Source organism: Panthera onca, chromosome F1 (genome assembly GCF_046562875.1).
Source record: "Panthera onca isolate mPanOnc1 chromosome F1, mPanOnc1 haplotype 2, whole genome shotgun sequence".
Classification (NCBI taxonomy): Eukaryota; Metazoa; Chordata; class Mammalia; order Carnivora; family Felidae; genus Panthera; species Panthera onca.
The window spans coordinates 45,810,032-45,828,384 of record NC_138355.1 but is presented as its reverse complement, the minus strand read 5'-3'; the positions used below and the strand labels follow the sequence as shown (position 1 = coordinate 45,828,384).

Genomic DNA, 18,353 nt, shown 5'->3' with positions numbered 1-18,353 from the left:
CAGCCATCACCAGGGGAAATGATAAACTGGCATGTCCATGGTTTGGCAGGAAGTAGCATGTGACAATAAGGGTTCTAGAGCCAGAGGCCTGGGTTCAAAATCTGGCTTTGCCATTTACTGGCTGTGTTACCTTGGACAAGTTAGTTAGCCTCTCTGTGCCTCACTCTTTTTATTTGTATAATTGGGTTAATGATAGTATCAATCTCAAGTAACAAAATTCGATGAATGATAGTTCGGGACACATATGACAAATACCAAAAAAAAAAAAAAAGAAAGAAAGTTGGATTCTTACTACTATCATAAGCCAGGAAATATTACATAGTTATTAAAATGATGAGATAATGTAGAATACTATTTTATTTTATTTTTTCATATAATTTACTGTCAAGTTGGCTAACATGCAGTAGTTTTGGGGGTAGATTCCCGTGATTCATCGCTTACATACGACACCCAGTGCTCATCCCAACAAGTACCCTCCTCAATGCAGAATACTATTTTAATGATATGAAAGACTATTAAGTGAAAAGAGCAGATTGCAAAAACACAGTAAGAATGGCTTTTTGGGTGGCGAAATTATGGATAATTTGCGTTTCTTCCTTTGCGCTTGTTTATATTTTCTAAATTTTCTGCAAAGAACACAAGCTACTTTCATTAATAGGCAAAGGTATCTTAACAGTATGGTGCAATCGCCCGCGCACAAGACAGCCCTGGTTCCGCATGCTGCCGTTCCTCTGGGGAAGCTCACCTTGCAGTGAGTGCCTCTCTGACCATCGAGTCCCATTACTGCCTCATACTGAGCTTTAAGTCAACAGTGTAGCCCCCTGGCCCCAGCTCCCTCCTGCCCCACAGCCTGGCCCCAGACTGGCCTTTTCCCGGGGGGGCTACTGTTGAGCCATTTCTCATCCTTATAATGAACTCGGGCTAGTGGAGTTTGTAAGAATGTGGGAAGGGGAGCTGAGAAAGACACAACCAAAGTGGAAGGTGTTGGCCCTTAGGTTCAGAGTCAGAAGAGGGGAGCACCCCAGGCTGGGCGGGGGGCAGAGGGAGCCCATTTTCCATATCAGCAGGGTAGACGGGGTTAAGGGAGAGACCAGATTTGTCCCACACTGAAGAGGAACAAAAGGAGGTTAGATTCTGAGGATCAGGCAATCATCCAAATGGGGGGTGCCCAGTGGGTAGGGCTGTCCCATTGCTTTGGAGTTCTCCTGGTTTCTGGAGGCTTCTTTGGAGGCAGCCATACTGGCCAATCCCTCAGAGCCAGCTGTGTCACAGCCTCCTTCTCAACCAAAGGCGACGCCCCCTCCCCCGCCCACCGAGTGCAGAATGGGGAGTGGGAAGGGGGTGGCAGCCAGAAGGAAGGAAGGCAGTAGGGAGCCGGGGGAGCTGCTCAGGCTGGCCGGCCTGAATGTGGGTCACATTTGCAGAGGACAGCCCACACCAGGACAGGATGGCTGGGGCCGTGGAAACAGCTGGTGTGCCTGCAGGAGAGCTCCATCCCATCCCAGGTCCCAGGCGGGGCTCCCCACCCCCACGCCCCGCAGGCTCACCCCCCTGCCACCCGCTGCCCTCCCCTGAGAGGACACGTGTGCCAAGCCCAGTCCGCCCGCTCTTCCACACCAGAAGAGATCAGCAATAAAATGATCTGGGGGACGGCTGACCTTGCCAGAGTGTGGCCAAGGGACTGCCTACAGGGACAGGCTGGGTGAACCTGGGGCCCTCAAACTGCAGTCGTTAGCTGACTGCTGACTGACTGTGCCGGCTAAGGGTCTAGTTTCCTCTCTGGGTGCCTCATGATCACTTCCTGGGATGGAAAGTGAATTCCATCACAACAGGAAATTTGCAGTCGTGAAGTATTTCGTCTGAAGGATCTGAGCAGCACTGCGGGTGGCCCCTGTCAGAGGAGCTGTGGAAATCCCAGCGGGAGAGCCCCTCTGTGGGCCCACCCGGCGCTGAGACCCCAGGATCACACGGGGCTGGCAGTGGCCGTCCAGAAGGAAGCCATTCAGCAGTGAGCTGGGAGGACACAGTGAGGAACCCCCACAGCAGCACGGCCCGAGCCCGCACCCACTTGAGTCTGTGTCTGCCTCTGCTGTGGTGTGACTGCTTCGTGGGTGTGTCTGTGCTTGTGCCTTTGAGCATGCGTTTGGGAGTCCGCGGGGAAGCACACAACCTCTGCGCCCCTGGGAACCTCTTCAGTTCCCTGAGCCTGAACACTTCAGTTCCCAAGTGTGTGGCCCAGTGAGTGGGAGCAGTCTGCTTGGCTGTGTATGTGTAACTAAAAGTGTTTCACGGTATGGATAAGTCTACCTGCTTGGCTTGGTGGGTATATGTGTATGTCTGTCCCATAGTGTGTGTCTTGTATGTGTGACTTATATTATTAGTGTGGTTTGATATGTGCGGGTACCTGTGTTAGTGTATCTACAGGTGTTCCAGGACATGTACGTGGTGTTGAATGCAGGTGTCCTTCAGTTTTCAGGATAGTATCTTCTGTCTATGTGAATGTGAGTGTGTGTGTGTGTGTGTGTGTGTGTGTGTGTGTGTGTGTTCAGTAAGTCTCATATATGGACATGTGTTTTGATGTGTGGGTGTCTTGCATGTGTTTGTCCTGGTTCCTATATGTATGTTTGGAAGTGTGTATGTCTCCTTTGATGTGTGAACTGTATCTGTGTTTCTGCACATGTGTGTGCATGTGTGTGCAGAAGCAGAAGCAGAAGAGGATGGGGCAATCCCGTGGTCTCCCTGCATTACCAGAATGTTCTCTGGTCAGGAACGACACTGAATGACTCATCCCCAGGCAAACCCTGCAGGGGCTCCCTGTTTCTGCAGAATAAAATTCACCTCCCCCAGGCTGATATCTAGGAAACTCCTTGTCAGCATCCAGTAATCTGACTACACTTGCTTTTCTCCAAATGCCTGGAAGAGCCCACCTCTACCTCTGCTTTTTATGTTTCTTTTCCTGGCGTTCCCTCTTTTCATTTCTGCTCAACAAAATCCTACTCATCCTCTAAGGTCCACTGTCAATGCCACCTCCTCCAGGAAGCCAGTTCAGCCCTTTGGCTGGACAAGAACATTTCGGCCTCTGGTTTCCAAAGCACATTATGTATACCCCTCGCTAGGCACAGATCTTGCCCTCCTTTATTACAATGATACGTGCAAGTATTTCCTCCCCTATTGGACGATGAACAACACATAGGGGCTTCATCTTGACCTTTGCAGTTCCCAAGGTGCCCGGTTCCACGTCTGGTACACAGAGGCCTGCAGTAAATGTTTACTGAAATATATGACTTGAGTTTGGCTACCCGGCAAGCTGAAAAAGGAAGACAGCAATCACTGCCCTGGGTAAACTGGGTAAACACAAGCCCCGGTCTGAGAGCCTGCAGGGCTAGGAACAGCCATTTACCCTCCTTGGACTCAGGCTGCGTCTGAAGGAGCTTCTTCTAGGAGCCAAAGAAGGTCAGATGGAACAGCTCTGCTAGCTTCTTCATTCTTGGGAGGCAGTTACCTAAGCACCGATCTCTCTCAGGAACTAGGCACAGCTCCAGAAGCTTCATCCACACTGGCATTCATATGGCTGACTGCTGCAGCCAGGACAGAGTCCAGTTACCAATTTTCCTTTGGCAATTCTACACGCACATTCCAAATTCCAATGTTCTCTCCTGTAGGCTGAGCTTTGGTGCTGGAAAGATGCAGCCCACCAGCCAGATCTCCGGGCTCTGGAGCTGAGGCGGCTGGCTGCTGCTGCTGCTGCTGGGGCAGGAAGCAAGCAGCACTTTCCAACACTTGGTGCCAGCAGAAGGAGCACCTGAACAAAGATGGGTATGCCTATACGGTCCTTGAAAAATGCAGCAATGTGTGACTCATAATCTGGGGGCAACCCACCAGAAAGGCTAAAATCTTACAGAAGAACTGACATTGCCAAATGTTGATAAAAGATGTACAGCTGGAATTCCCAGGGATTGCTGGTACAAGAATATATTGGCATGATCACTTTGTAAAATAGACACTGGGTATTAAAGCTGAACATACTTATATCCTATGGCACAGCGGCATCTCTGGGTATTCACCCAACAGAAATCAGTACTTATATCCATGAAAACATATACCCAAAAGTGATTATACTGAAATATATACAGAATTGCAAGAGTCCCTGAATAGCCAGAACTACCCTGAAAAAGAACAACAAATCAGAGACTCGTATTTCCTGATTCCAAAACTTACTATAAAACGATAGCCGTCAAATCAGTGTGGTCCTGGCATAAGGACAGACACACAGACCAATGGAATAGAATTGAGAGTCCCATACATCTATGACCAACTGGTTTTTGACAAGAGTGCCTGGTCCACTCAATGGGGAAAGGACAGTTTCTTTAACAAATGGTGCTGGGGGAGCTGGATTTCTACATGTGGAAGAATGAAGTTGGACCCCTAATTAGAAGCGCTAAAACCATGAAACTCTTAGAAGAAAAAAAGAGATAAATCTACATGACCTTGGGTTTGATAACAGATTCTTACATGTGACACCAAAAGGTCAAGCAACAAGAGAAAAAACAGATAAATTGGACTTCATCAAAATGTAAACCTGTGCATCAATGGACATTATCAAGACAATGGAAAGACAACCTGCAGAATGGAAGAAAATATTCGCAAATCATACATCTGGTAAAGAATACCTAAAACTCAACAACGAGAAGACTAACAACCCAACTTAAAAACAGGCAAAAGACTTGAGTAAACATTGCTCCAAAGAAGATGTACAAATAGCCAGGAGGCAAGTTTGGCAGTTCCTTAAAAAGCTAAACATAAAATTACCGTATGAGCCAGTAATTCTACTCCTAAATATGCACCCCAAAGGATGGAAAACAGGGACTCAAACACATGCTTACAGACCAATGTTCATCACCGCATTATTCACACTAGGCAAAGGGTGAAAACAACCCAAGTGTCCACGGATGGATGAGCGGGTAAACAAAATATGGTACATCCATACAATAGAATAGTATTCGGCCATAAAAAGGAATGGCTCTCTGGTACACGCGCCACAATATTGATGAATCCTGAAAACATCATGCTAAGTGAAATAATCCAGACACAAAGGGACAAAGCTCATATGATTCCATTTATAGGACGTATCCAGTATCATCAAATTCATACAGACAGAAAGCAAATTAGAGGTTACCAGGGGCTGGGGAACAGGTAATGAAGGGTTGTGCTTAATGGTGACAGAGTTTCTACTTGGGGTGATGGAAAAGTATGGAAATCGAGAGTGGTGATGTTTGGATAACATGGTGAAAACACTAAATACCACTGAATTGGACACTTAAAATTGTTCAAATGGCAGGTTGTGTGTGTGTGTGTGTGTGTGTGTGTGTACACATATTCAGTTCAATTTATTTATATATTTATTTATTTACTGCAATGAAATATTTTTTGAAAATCACTGCAGCATCTTGCTCTGCTTTGCTGTCAAATTCATCAATATCTGACCCCAAATAAGTGATTGTGGAGATAAATGAGACAAAGACGTGAAATAGGTTTCAGAAGTGCTATTTTCCCAGACGGGATATTCTTTAAACCTTGGAGTGAGAGGGGATCTATTCTTGGCTCTGAAATTCCACTGATCTTATCCACTTCTGGGGCCCAGTTGTAAAGTGGGGACAGTGACACTCGCCTCCAACCTGTCTCTGAAATCTAAGAGCCAGACTAGGCTGCCCTGACCGCCCACCTTCCCTCCAGGCCTCTCTCAGATGTCTTCAGTTCCACTCCTTTCACTGCTGACTCCACCTTTTTGAATGAGGAGGAAAAACACCACAACCCAGTAGGTCAAAGAGTCCCAGGACATTGGCCTAGGGGCTGTGCCCAAAGCTTCTTTGCCAGACTTCCAAAGCTGGCTACAATATTTAACCTTCAAAGGGAAGCCCTGGGTTGTGCAGGTCACAGCAAGAGACATGGCTATTTAAAAATTTTAAAACTCAACTCACCAAAGACACTAGTTCACCTATACTTCTCACCAGCCTCCCTCCTCCTCACTGTCCCCAGAGATGGAGAATGGCCCCCTCCTAGCCACACTGATGGCAGTAAAAACCTGTCTTCTAATGCTTAGGAAGATGGGGATGCTATTCTAAGCCTTTGGGTTCCCCCACTGACCTTTCGCTTCCCCAGCAGCTTGGCAATACCATTTTATGTTAACCATCCCACCACACTCCCAGGCTATAATTTGAACTTCATCTTCTTAAAACTCCTAAAATGCGTATCTTTCTTTGATTTCCTGGAGGTGTACATAAGTCAATAACCATTCACGTCATCTTTTTATTGTATGCCCATAAAGCCTTCTGACTGATCATTTAAATGAACACACCAGAATTCATACATTTAAATGAGCATCGCCTCTTTCAAAGACATCCCCTCGGGAGGCTACATCCATATTCCAATACTGCTCCCGCCCATGCTTAGAACATTTCTGAAGCTTCTCTTTTAGAAGTGCTTTCAAAGCCTATAGCATATTCTTTTGATGGGCCCCCATGGTGGCAAATTTCTATCCTATGAGGATAGATTTGATTTTATTTTTCTTAAGTTGAAAGATCAGGCCAAGAATGAAAACGATGGTGGGTGATGCAGACGGGAATACTGTATCATGTCAAAAGCAAAGAATGCTTATCAAGGAAAGATCTCTGAAGACTGTGCCCGGGGAGGATGAAACAAGGTTTTCTGAGCACTGGCTCCATGACAGGAACAAATGTACAGCCCCCAAACGGTGTGGCTTTGGAGGGCAGCACATGCATGGGTCACAAGATCTGGTAACATCATTAAAGACAGTTGCCGCCACTAAATTGCTTTGTTGTGTCCACTCATGTCACTGTGTCTTGACCAGGGGTTAGGAACTAGAAAGTTTCCGAAAGTAGCTGCTAAAGGCCATAGCCTAGAGTGGGCATAGGGAGGACGGCCCCCTCTCTCAAAGGAAGATCAAGTCTGGCATGTGCCAAGAAGGGGGCGAAGTCTGGCAGTTCCTCCGTAAGCTAGACATTGAATTATCATGAGGCCCAGAAATCCCAATCCTAGGTCTACACTTAAAAGAAATGAAAACAGGGGCGCCTGGGTGGCTCAGTCGGTTGGGCGTCCGACTTCGGCTCAGGTCATGATCTCGCGGTCTGTGAGTTCAAGCCCCGCGTCAGGCTCTGGGCTGACAGCTCAGAGCCTGGAGCCTGTTTCGGATTCTGTGTCTCCCTCCGTCTCTGACCCTCCCCTGCTCATGCTCTGTCTCTCTCTGTCTCAAAAATAAATAAATGTTAAAAAAAAAAATTAAAAGAAATGACAACACGTGTTCGACCAACAACTTGTCCGCAAATGTTCATAACAGCACTCTTCACAAGAAACAACCCAAACATCCATCAGCAGATGATGGACACGCGGAAAGACCACCCATTATATGACTCCATTTATATGAAATGTCCAGAAAAGGCAAGTTGGTAGAGTTAGAACAGAATAGGCTAGTGGTTGCTCGGGGCTGGGGGGGGGGGGGGGAGGGAGCATGGGGAGTGACTGCTTAATTGGTAGGGGGTTTCCTTTGAGGGTGATAAAAGTGCTCTGGAACCAGACAGTGATGATGATGCATGGCACGGTGAATGTATTAAATGCCACTGAATTGTACACTTTAAAATGATTAAAATGGCAAATTTTTATGCTATGCGTATTTTATTACAAAAAAAAAAAAGAAAAAGAAAAAAGCCGCGGGCAGTTTCCATGCTAATCCCTGGCAGGAAAGTGGGGGGTGGTAGGCGGAGGGCAGGGGTCCCAGCCCTGGTTGGGAGTGCGCTCAGGCAGCAGTGTTGAGACCTTCCCAGGTAGAAGAACAGAAAGGGAGGTGCAGGGACACTGGCCCTCAAACCAGGGACAATCAGCCATGTGCCCTGGCCCTTCACCACAGCAGTACACTCAACCCTGTGACAGCCCCTTCCCAATGAGGACTCGAGAGAGCCATGTGTGGAAAAAGATGCCCCGTGCGAAGAGGCAGGGACAGTTCCCGACATAGAGCCAGCAAAGGACATTTCTAATACAGCCGGTTTTCCTGTCGACTCTAATCTCTGCCTACAGCATCATGACCATCTGATTAGGACACCACTGCCATCTCCTCCGGGCCATCAGGGCTGTGAGCCTCTGGGCTGGGGAGGGGGCAGGGAAGGAGTGTCCTTTCCCTGGAGATAAAGCTCTTCTCTCCACCAGCAGCTGCTTGTCGTGCGGGCAACCCGGGCCACACTCCTCCGCAGGCCACCACCCCGCCTTCCGCAACTCCCCAAGAAGGCTCACAGATGCTCCCCAGGCACGTCTGCAGCTCTGGCTTGAGGCTTTATCAGGAAACTCACACCCCAGCCAGGCAGCTGAGGCTGGTCTCCAACCACCCAGCCCCCTTGGCAGCCTCCAGCTTAGGGGTATGTTTTCCTAATCTCTGTGCATGAGGATTTACAAATTCGGAGAACAGAGAAGACTCTTGGCAGCAATTACAAGACTAATAACATTAAGTCTTAAATGGTTATTACAGACCCAGATCCCTTATTAGTCATGACAGCCAGTGAATCAGGGGAACGGTGAATTGTAATGCGTATGAAAAATAACTTTAAAAATTCAACGGTCTCAATCACTGAGGCTCCGTGCAGCTGGTGGACGTAAGACTCAGTCCCTGGGAAAGACCGGGACAGCCCCCAGAGGGAGCCTGCATGGTGTGAGGGCCTGCTCCTGACTCCCCGGGGCCTCCTTCAGACCTCTCTTTCATTCATTACACAACAAAGCGCGCGTATGCACAGTGCACCTACTGTGTGGCACCTTGGGGCTTATGGTGGGGAGGGCAGACTTTCTGGCCAGCAGCGTGCTCCTGGCGTCTTCCTGTCCACCGAGGCCAGAAGGAAGGAAGGAAGGAAGGAAGGATCAACCGCTGTAGCCAAAGACGGCAGAGCCAAGAATGACTCACCCCGGGGGTGGGGGGGTGGGGGTGGTAAGGCTGGGGAAGGCCCTGTCCGGCTGCCCTGCTTGGGCGCATCTCTCTGGGGAAGCAGGCACCTAGCGCGGCGAGGGTGGTGAGAAGGCAATGCATTGAACCTGTTAGCAGAGGTCGAGAGGCGGCATAAAACAGGCTCCGAGCAATAGCACTCAGAGCGCTTGCACGGAGGCAAGAGGCCTGGTGGCTGGGAAGCGAGGGAGACGACCCTTCGAGGGAGTCAGGCTACGGCCCTGGTCATCTGTCTGGGGCCACACAGGGCTGGGGAAGGACCGCTGTCGAGAGCCCAGGGTCCCGACGCCGAGAGCGGGCACAGTGGTGTCATCCCAGGCGCGGGCAGCCTCCAGTCCACAAAAAAGCTCCCGAGACACACAAGAAAAGCGAGGGGGAGGGAGAGACGAGCCGGGGGAGGGGAGGCAGCTCTGAGAGGCAACTGTCAGGCCGACCAGCCCGCCCGTTGCCATGACAACGCCCTCCTGCGTGGCATCCAGGAATAAATTATTGATTGTGGACACTGCTTTCCCGCCTCCCCGAAGCCCCCAGTGCCCTCTTCGCTGCCACCATTTCTCTCCCCTCCTCCACCTGTTCTGCATGTGCCTGAAAGCTGGTCTCTCTGAAACCAAACAGGAGCCCAGAAGAACCACAAGTGCCCCCCCAGCCCCCCATCTCCTCCCAGCCTCTCTGCCTCCCTCGCCATCATGCACCCTTGCTGCCCTACCCCCGCTATGGGCAGAACCGTGCCCACACCCAACTCATACATTAAAGCCCTAGCTCCCAGTGCCTCAGAATGTGGCTGAGTTTGGAGACAGGGTATTTTAAAGAAGTAATTAAGGTAAGTGAGGTCACTAGGGTTGGCCCGAATCCAACACGACTGGTGTCCTTATAAGCAGAGAAGATTTGGACACAGATGAGTAGAGGGAGGACCGTGGGAGGACACAGGGAGAGGACGGCCATCTACAAGCCGAGGAGAGGAGCTTCAGAAGAAACCAACCCTGCTGATACTTTGACCTCTGACTTCCAGCCTCCAGAACTGTGAGGAAATAGATCTCCGTTGTTTCAGGCCCCAGTCTGTGGCACTTTGTTATGGCAGCCCTAGCCAACTAATTAATCGCCACCCCAAGAAGGACCCTCTTAAAGCCAGCTGTCGGTTTGGGGGTGCCCAAAGGGGCCGGAGAACTCTGAGATCACCTGTGTTCACACAATGGGCTTCAGGGGTCTGGAGCTGGTGGACAGGGCATGTGAGAGGGAGGACAGCCCAGCCACAAACCAGCCAGCAGACCTGGAGCTGGGAAGCCAGGGCAGGTGGGGCAGGACGCTGCAGCTGTCCCGGCTTCCTCCACTCAGGATGACCAGAGCAGACTCATCCAACCTCTCAGGGTCCAACCCCTACCCTCAGGGAACCCGCGGCTGAATGAAGGTAGAACCAGTGCGAGCCACGGAATGGGAAGGGCTCGAAGCAGCTAAGGCTGCTGGCCCAAGGTGGGTGGACTTCAGGGCCTGTTTCGAATAACAGAAAGCACCTGCTGTAGTGAGTCCGGTATGTAAAACTGTGAGGGGGGGATCTTTCAGTCACAAGATAAGCACTGGGGGAGGAAGCGGAGAAACGGGAACCCTAGTGCCTCGCTGGTGGGGATGTAAGGGGTGCAGCTACAGAGGGTGTTCCTACAGCCCGGCGGTTCCTCCACAATTGAAACAGAGATACCATACGACCCTGCAATTCCACTCCTAGGGATATACCCAGAAAGACGGAAAACAAGTAACTCAAATTAAGTACACGCGCACATGTTCGCAGTAGCACTATTCACAATAGCCAAAAGGTGGAAACAACCCCAAAGTCCGTCAGTGGATGAACGGATGAAACAAATTGTGATACCTCCATACAACAGAATATTATTCAGCCGCAAAAAGGAATGAAGTCCTGACACCTGCTACAACATGGATTAGTGAAAACCAAGTGAAAGAAGCCAGACACAAAAGGCTCCACAGTGTATGAGTTCTTTAACACGAAATGCCCAGAACAGGCAAATCCATACACACAGCAGGTCAATGGTTGCCAGGGGGTCGGGGAAGGGGAAAGGGGGAGCGAGGGTTTGATGGATATGGGGTCTGGGGTGATGAAAAAGTATTGAAACTAGAGAGAGGTGGTGGCGGCACAACACTGTGTATCTACCAAACGTCACTGAATTGTTCACTTTAAAATGGTTAATCTTAGGGGCGCCTGGGTGGCTCAGTCAGTTAAGCGTCCGACTTCGGCTCAGGTCATGATCTCGCGGTTTGTGAGTTCGAGCCCTGCGTCAGGCTCTGTGCTGACAGCTCGGAGCCTGGAGCCTGCTTCGGATGCTGTGTCTCCCTCTCTCTCTGCCCCTCCCCTGCTGGCACTCTGTCTCTCTCTGTCTCAAAAATAAATAAATATTAACCCATTTTTCAATGGTTAATCTTATGACATGCAAATTGCACCTGAATCATTTTTTTAAGTTAAGCATTAGGTGTATGGGAGATCATTCCAGGCTCTCTACCTTTGTGTATGTTTGACAGACATTTACACACACACACACACACACACACACACACACACACACACACTCTTCTCATCTCTCCTTGGCACTTTTGTGACCACCCCTGCCAGGACTGGTCTCCTCCTTGTCTAGCAGCCCGCACTGATGTCCTTGAAGCCCAGCTTTGTCTGTGGAGCTCTGTCTGCACCAGCTCAAGGTAGCTCTCCCACCCTGACTCCCCGCTGCTAACATTTTCTGTCTCTATGTTCACTTTTTTTCCCCTCTGTTGTCCAACACTCTGACTTTTAACTGATTCTTCCAAATGGACTAGAAGTCCTTGAGGAGAAAGGCCACCACTTTTCATTTTTATTACAAGCAGGGAGCCAGAGTGTCAGCCTATTGTCGCCAAACAGACCAGAGCCATTTATTGGCGGTGTGGAGAAGGGCAAGATACTTTCATCCCTCTGAGCTTCTGTTTCCCCCATGCAAACAGAAAATAATAATTACAGTGTCCTCGTCGTGTCCTTGTGAAGGTGAACAAGACAAACATACATGAAAGGCCCAACAGAAATGGTCTTTAGCAAATACCCTCCTTCTACTCCTCCCTCCTGAAGATTCGTTCATGGCCAGTCCCAGACATGCACGGTTTCCATTCCGGCTGCCTCACTGGCCGGTCCCATAGTAGCTGCCGCGTGGCCAGTCATGTCAGCAAGTGGAGGCTCCGGGCCTCACGGCAGTCGGGCTGGGGCCCCGGGCAGCGAAGGCTGGAGGGCCAGGGAGATAGCGTGCTCCCAAGCAAGGCCGGGTTAGAACTGTGTCTCTCTGGCCTCTTTCCTTCCAGTTTTGAGTGTAACTAGGTTTGATTCAGAGCCTGGGATTCAACCCTCCACGGTCAGGTATCACTCCGGCTCCCCTGACTCAACAGAGACACCTCACCCTGCAGTTAGAAGCCTCCTCCCCAAGCCTCCTTATTCCTAAAAATCTCTCTCCTTCTTCTCCATATGTCAAAATATTGATCCTTTAAGGCCCACCTCAAAGCCTGCCTCTTCCACAAAGCCTTCCCCAAGGACTCCAGTCAATAATGGCCTTTCTCCCTCCTAATCCCATTACTGTCCAGCGACTCCCAGTTATACTCAGTTATGTCCGAGCACAGAATAGCGTTCCTGAGTCTTTTTCTGCAGGTGTAGATCTTACTCCTACAATGAAATTATAAACTTGAGGAAGGGGCTCAGTTTCCTACACATGCTTTATCTGCCCTCTGCTAATGCGGAGCTAGGACAGCCCATTGCTGGAGTCAGGAGGACATCCAACAGGTCGCTCCTAAACCAAATGTAGGTTGTAGATTATCTGGGGTTTGGGCTTTCTGTAGCATTGCTCCCATCTGTTAAGGTGGTCATAAGCAGCGAGCCAGGCTGCAAGGAAGAGGCACGGAGGAGGTGTCCACTGACAGCGCAGAGAAGGCTTTGGCCCGGGTGAGGCCTCAGGTGTGTCCCGAGCCCAAGTCCAAGGGCCCTTCCTCCAGACCAGGCCATCCGTGACTCCTTCAAAAGTTGCTGCCTCCTCTCCCCCAAACATGTAACTAAAATTCTGATGCCACTTAAGACACACCGGGCTCTATTCCTCACTCACTCACTGAGCCTGAGTCCCAGAGGCCTTCATCCAGGCTCCCGGAGTCCTCACAGGGCTGTAAGGAAGCACACAGGAGGCCCTGCAGGTACAAGAACGCTGCACACTGTAAAGCGTGAGATAACGTAACACACTATCGGTAATGCACGTGCTCGACAGCTGTTGGATGAGCTGGGTGAACGTGCCTTGCATGCCAACCCGCTAGAATGCCTTCTCAGAAGGCGGTGGGTCTGAGGCGGTAGTGGAAAAGAGCTTCTCACCAAGGACTTCATCAGGGGACTGAACAGCTCCTGCTCAGACAGGGTTGGGAGGGGACCCTGGCGGAGAAAAGACCAGGGCTTCTGGCTAAACACACCATCACCCGATGATCCCCTGCCAAGACAGAGGTGCAGAAATGCTCCCGGGCCGGGCAGGTCTGTGCTAAACTGGGACTGTGGCTCCTTGTGTGGCTGAGATGAAGGAGCGTCGAGGGGAGGGCTGTCTGGCCTGGAACCACTCCTAAGGATGGCAGAGTGAAAGGAGACACTCGTCCTGAGGAGCAGCAACCGGAAGGTTAATCCCAGAGTGGCATACACCCACCTGTCCGAGGATCCCCTCCCTCCTCGAACTGCAAGCCTGCTGGGAATCAGTATGCTGTCCCTCACTGCAGGTAATTAGGTCAGCTTAGAGGATTTCCCAGGTCAGGAGGAGGGTGGGAGGCGGCAGCTCAACCAGGCTCCAGTGTCTCGGTCAAGCTCCCACATGTGGAGCTGGCCCCCTCCCCCAAGACAGACACTCAACTGCTGTGTGAAATGTCGGCCACAAAATGAAGGGACCTGGCGTGGGGTAAATGGAGGAAAGCGGGCTGCCCACACACAGGCCCCGACTCACAGGTCCCCTGGATGAGCCCACCTCCCAAGGAAGGGAATGAACGAGAGGACTCTAAGGATTTTGGCTCTTGCTGAGTCTATGAAGAGGTCAGACAGAAAGGCTAGAGGGTGGGAGCAGGGAATGGTCAGCCTAATGGCAGTCAGTGAACCATCTAGCTGCAAGATTATGCTCATGGTCTAGTCTAGGTTTGAGAGACAGTCAGGAAGCCTGCCCAGAGCCCCTAGAAAGGAAGAGCAGAGAAGCCAATCAGCTCTCCTGCAGCCCACCTCTCTCCAGCCCTTCCCCCGTCCCTCAGGTGGGCTCCCCACTGGCAGCAGAGATCAGTGTGCCTGGCAGACTCCCCTCACCCCATAGTGGGAGCAGCAAGCAGAGAGGGTGTGTCCCGAGAAGCCCAGCTGAGAAACTCATTCACACCCTCGCCATGGGGATTCCCTTTCCTCTTCGCACTCTCCAAGTGGGCAAGCCAAGAGCATCAGAGACTTCTCTCAACTTGCCAGTGAGATATGGAGGGGCTGGCACGGGTTTGACACAATACCAGGAGGTATGGGCTGTACGGACAGTTGTATTCGGGATACGCACATACACAGCCAATGTCTCCCCTAGACAGGAACAGAATACAAAGAAGTGGCTCAGGGTTACACACCCTATGCTTCCGTTGGCCTCATCTTAACTGCACCCTCAAAATGGTAGGGGAGCCAGTTCCTGAGCCCTGCTATAGACAGGTGCAGAAGGAAGGTCTTGGCAAGGGCTCCAGGAGGCGAGTCAAGCCTAAATGGAGTAAATGGGACAATGGGACGTGCACACACACGCACACACGCACACATAGGAAATGACCAAAGTTGAAAAGGATTAACATAAAAATATAAGCTAATGTGATTATGGGGAACTAAAAGCAATCAATTATCTGCAGCAAATGTTCGGACCAAGGCCAGCTTATTTTCTGAGCCTGAGTGCCTTCTAGGCTACCCACCTCTGCTGTGAACTCTGAGTATATAAAAGCATTTGTTTTCAGCCTCAACAAAAGACAAACCAGGAAGGTTAATCTGTGTAAAAATAAATATCGCTCCTAAACCAAATGTAGGTTGTAGATTATCTGGGGTTTGGGCTTTCTGTAGCATTGCTCCCATCTGTTAAGGTGGTCATAAGCAGCGAGCCAGGCTGCAAGGAAGAGGCACGGAGGAGGTGTCCACTGACAGCGCAGAGAAGGCTTTGGCCCGGGTGAGGCCTCAGGTGTGTCCCGAGCCCAAGTCCAAGGGCCCTTCCTCCAGACCAGGCCATCCGTGACTCTTCCAAAGGCTGCTGCCTCCTCTCCCCCAAACATGTAACCAAAATCTGATGCCATTTAAGACACACCAGCTAGCTCACCAGACAAGGCCAGTGAGCGTCCCCACAGTGCCACAGCAGGGTTCCTGGGAGTCCTAGGACCAGGCCCCAAACTCATCTGTCCACAGACTGACCTCTAGCAAAGACAACTTGCAGCTGGCAAGAGAGAAAAGGGTGTAAGGTCCACCTGGCTGACCTGGTTTCTGAGCCTCCCTGGCAGGCCCCACCCATGGAGGCCAACAGAGCAGGCCATCACCCCAGCAATGAAGTCAACCGGCCTCAGCTTAAACATACCCGAAAACCCAGAACTCAATCCTCAAGGGGCTTCTCACTCCCCTTTCTATTCGGGGGCAGTGCTAAGAGACCAGGTGATGTCTAATGTCCCTTCCCACTCTACGATCTGGTGACTCTAATGGTTAGACAGTTTTCGGGTAAACTGGACAGAAGGCTGCTCTCTGATTACAGTTCTGACATCTGGACTTTCAAAGAACGTGTCTAATCCCATTTCCAACAACAGCGGGCAGGGAAGGGGGCACACTGTGTCCCCCACCCTCAGCCAAATTATTACACTCTCCTGTTCTTCATCATGGTTTTCAGAGCCTGCACTATTCTAGAACCCTAGTGTGTCAGAGCCAGAAGGAATCTCAGAGATTGTTCTTGCTAATGCTTTCCATCCTTTAGCTTGTAATCACCCTAAGGAAATGTTAACATTATTTGGTTATTTTTGCATGTTCTGAAGTTTAAAATATGCCATTTTAGGTCAGCTTGTTATTATAATGTTGTCCTTTCTTTCTTTTTTAATTTGAGAGAGAGAGGGAGAGAGAAAGCAAGTGAGTGTGAGCAGGGGAGGAGCAGAGGGAGAGACAGAATCCTAAGCAGGCTCCTGATGTGGGGCTCGATCCCACGACCTCAATCCCATGACCCTGGGATCACGACCTGAGCTGAAATCAAGAGTTGGACGCTCAACTGACTGAGCCACCCATGCTTCCATTACTATAAATTTTATAACATGTCGTTTTAATTTTTTTTAACGTTTATTTATTTTTGAGACAGAGAGAGACAGAGCATGAATGGGGGAGGGTCACAGAGAGAGGGAGACACAGAATCTGAAACAGGCTCCAGGCTCTGAGCTGTCAGCACAGAGCCCGACGCGGGGCTCGAACCCACGGACCGTGAGATCATGACCTGAGCCGAAGTCGGACGCTTAACCGACCAAGCCACCCAGGCGCCCCTAACATGTCATTTTAATACAATCTTTAATGATGGCTATCACATGCACAAATTCAACTTTCCCCCTCATTTCGCAGGTGGCACAGATTGTCCAATTTAGTTCGGATTAACTAGAGAAGAAGCAGCATGATTTGTTAACACATTTGTAGATGTCGCATTATATTATGTCAGCCCTGGGGGATCAAATTCCATTAAAATAATTTAATCAAATGTTGAGGTATAAAAATAGACCAGCACTGGCGCGCCGGGGTGGCTCAGTCGGTAAAGCGTCCGACTTCCGCTCGGGTCATGATCTCGCAGTCTGTGAGTTCGAGCCCCGCATCGGGCTCTGTGCTGACAACTCAGAGCCTGGAGCCTGCTTCGGATTCTGTGTCTCCCCTTCTCTCTGTCCCTCCCATGCTCATTCTCTGTCTCTCTCTCTGTCTCTCAATAATAAATGTTAAAAAAAAAAATTAAAAAAAAAAGTCAAACGCTGCTCTCCCATCCTGAAGTTGGAAATTCTTATCCTTGGTCCTCTGTAAGTTTTAAATTTTCTTTCTCAAAGAGAGAAGCCTTCAGACTGATTTACATGCACTTCTCTGTTACCGGTGTAGACAGTGTTTATTTTCAGTGAATGAAAATCTACTTCCAGTATAATTATCACTTTTTTGAATACTGGAAACATCTTGATGTGCTATATAAAAACTCTGGTCCGGTGAATACAATCTGGTAACCATAATGATCAGACAAATTTGCAGGATTATTATTATCGTCATCATCGTGCTCCTCATTAACTCTGTAAGGTTCCATATGTCTCCCATCTCCATTCATGGCTCATCACGGATAAACTAAACAATAGATGGCTAAGACGAAAAGCAAATTAAAACCCAGAGGCCAAACCCACCCCTGCAGTCAGTCGGCGGCTGTGTTTGGCACATAGCGTACCACCCAATCTCCTGGAACGCGTCACACTTCACACGCTAGGACAGCCCCAATCTGTTTCATAGTAAGGAGGGGAAAATGGAATAAAGGTGTTAATCAGTTGAGCTGGAGTCAGGTGCCATTTTAGCCCCTGGAGAGCCCCCAGAGCTTTAGAATCACAGGCTGGGAGAGGAGTTTTGTTTAACCGTCACCTCACTTGGGGCCGCACTGGATTTTCTAATGAAGAAACTGAGGCCTGGAGAGAAAGGCTGGGTGGAGGTCACCTGGCAAGTGCGAACAGAGCAAGGGTTGGTATCGGGGGGCCTGAGCGCCCTCCTCTCACTGTGCACCGGAGCCCATTCAAGGGTAAGGCAAGGTCAAGGGACCAGACAGGACGAGATGGGAAAAGGGCCCTAGAACTCAGACTGTGTCCTGTTTGCCTGGTTACCCCACCCAGTGCCAGGCCCAGCTCTTTCCCCACGGGAGATACACAGTAAATGTTTATCGGATGAATATATGGATGCAGTTGTAGCAGGGTCAGGGTTTGTGTTCTCAGTGCCCCCCCGTCCCAAGTCGTACACTGCCTGCTCTTGTCCCCCGCTTTCCATAAAGTCGGGACAGTTTCAGTCTTGTCAGGAAAACTGTCCCTTACCATGCAGCTGCTGGAAATTCCCAGAGAACAGGTGACCAGGATATGGACAATATGTCTGGAGCACTGGGCTGGGCATCCAGAGACCTGGGTATGATCCCAGCTCTGAAACCAAACAGTATTAAGACCATTATTATTTTCCCTCAGGCCCTGTCCCAGTCCGTTTGGGCTGCTATAACTCAGCGCCAGACTAGGTGGCTTGGAAACAAGAGAAATTTATTTCTCACGGTTCTGGAGGCTGAGAGTCCAAGATCAGGTGCCAGCGTGATCAGCT

At 50.0% G+C, this 18,353-nt stretch overlaps 1 protein-coding gene across 17 annotated transcripts in view; it reads right to left on the bottom strand.

Moving 5' to 3' along the window:
- NFASC (neurofascin) overlaps positions 1 to 18,353 on the bottom strand; it is a 181,627-nt gene that overhangs the window by 144,041 nt on the left and 19,233 nt on the right. The gene's annotated exons all lie outside the window — the stretch shown is intronic.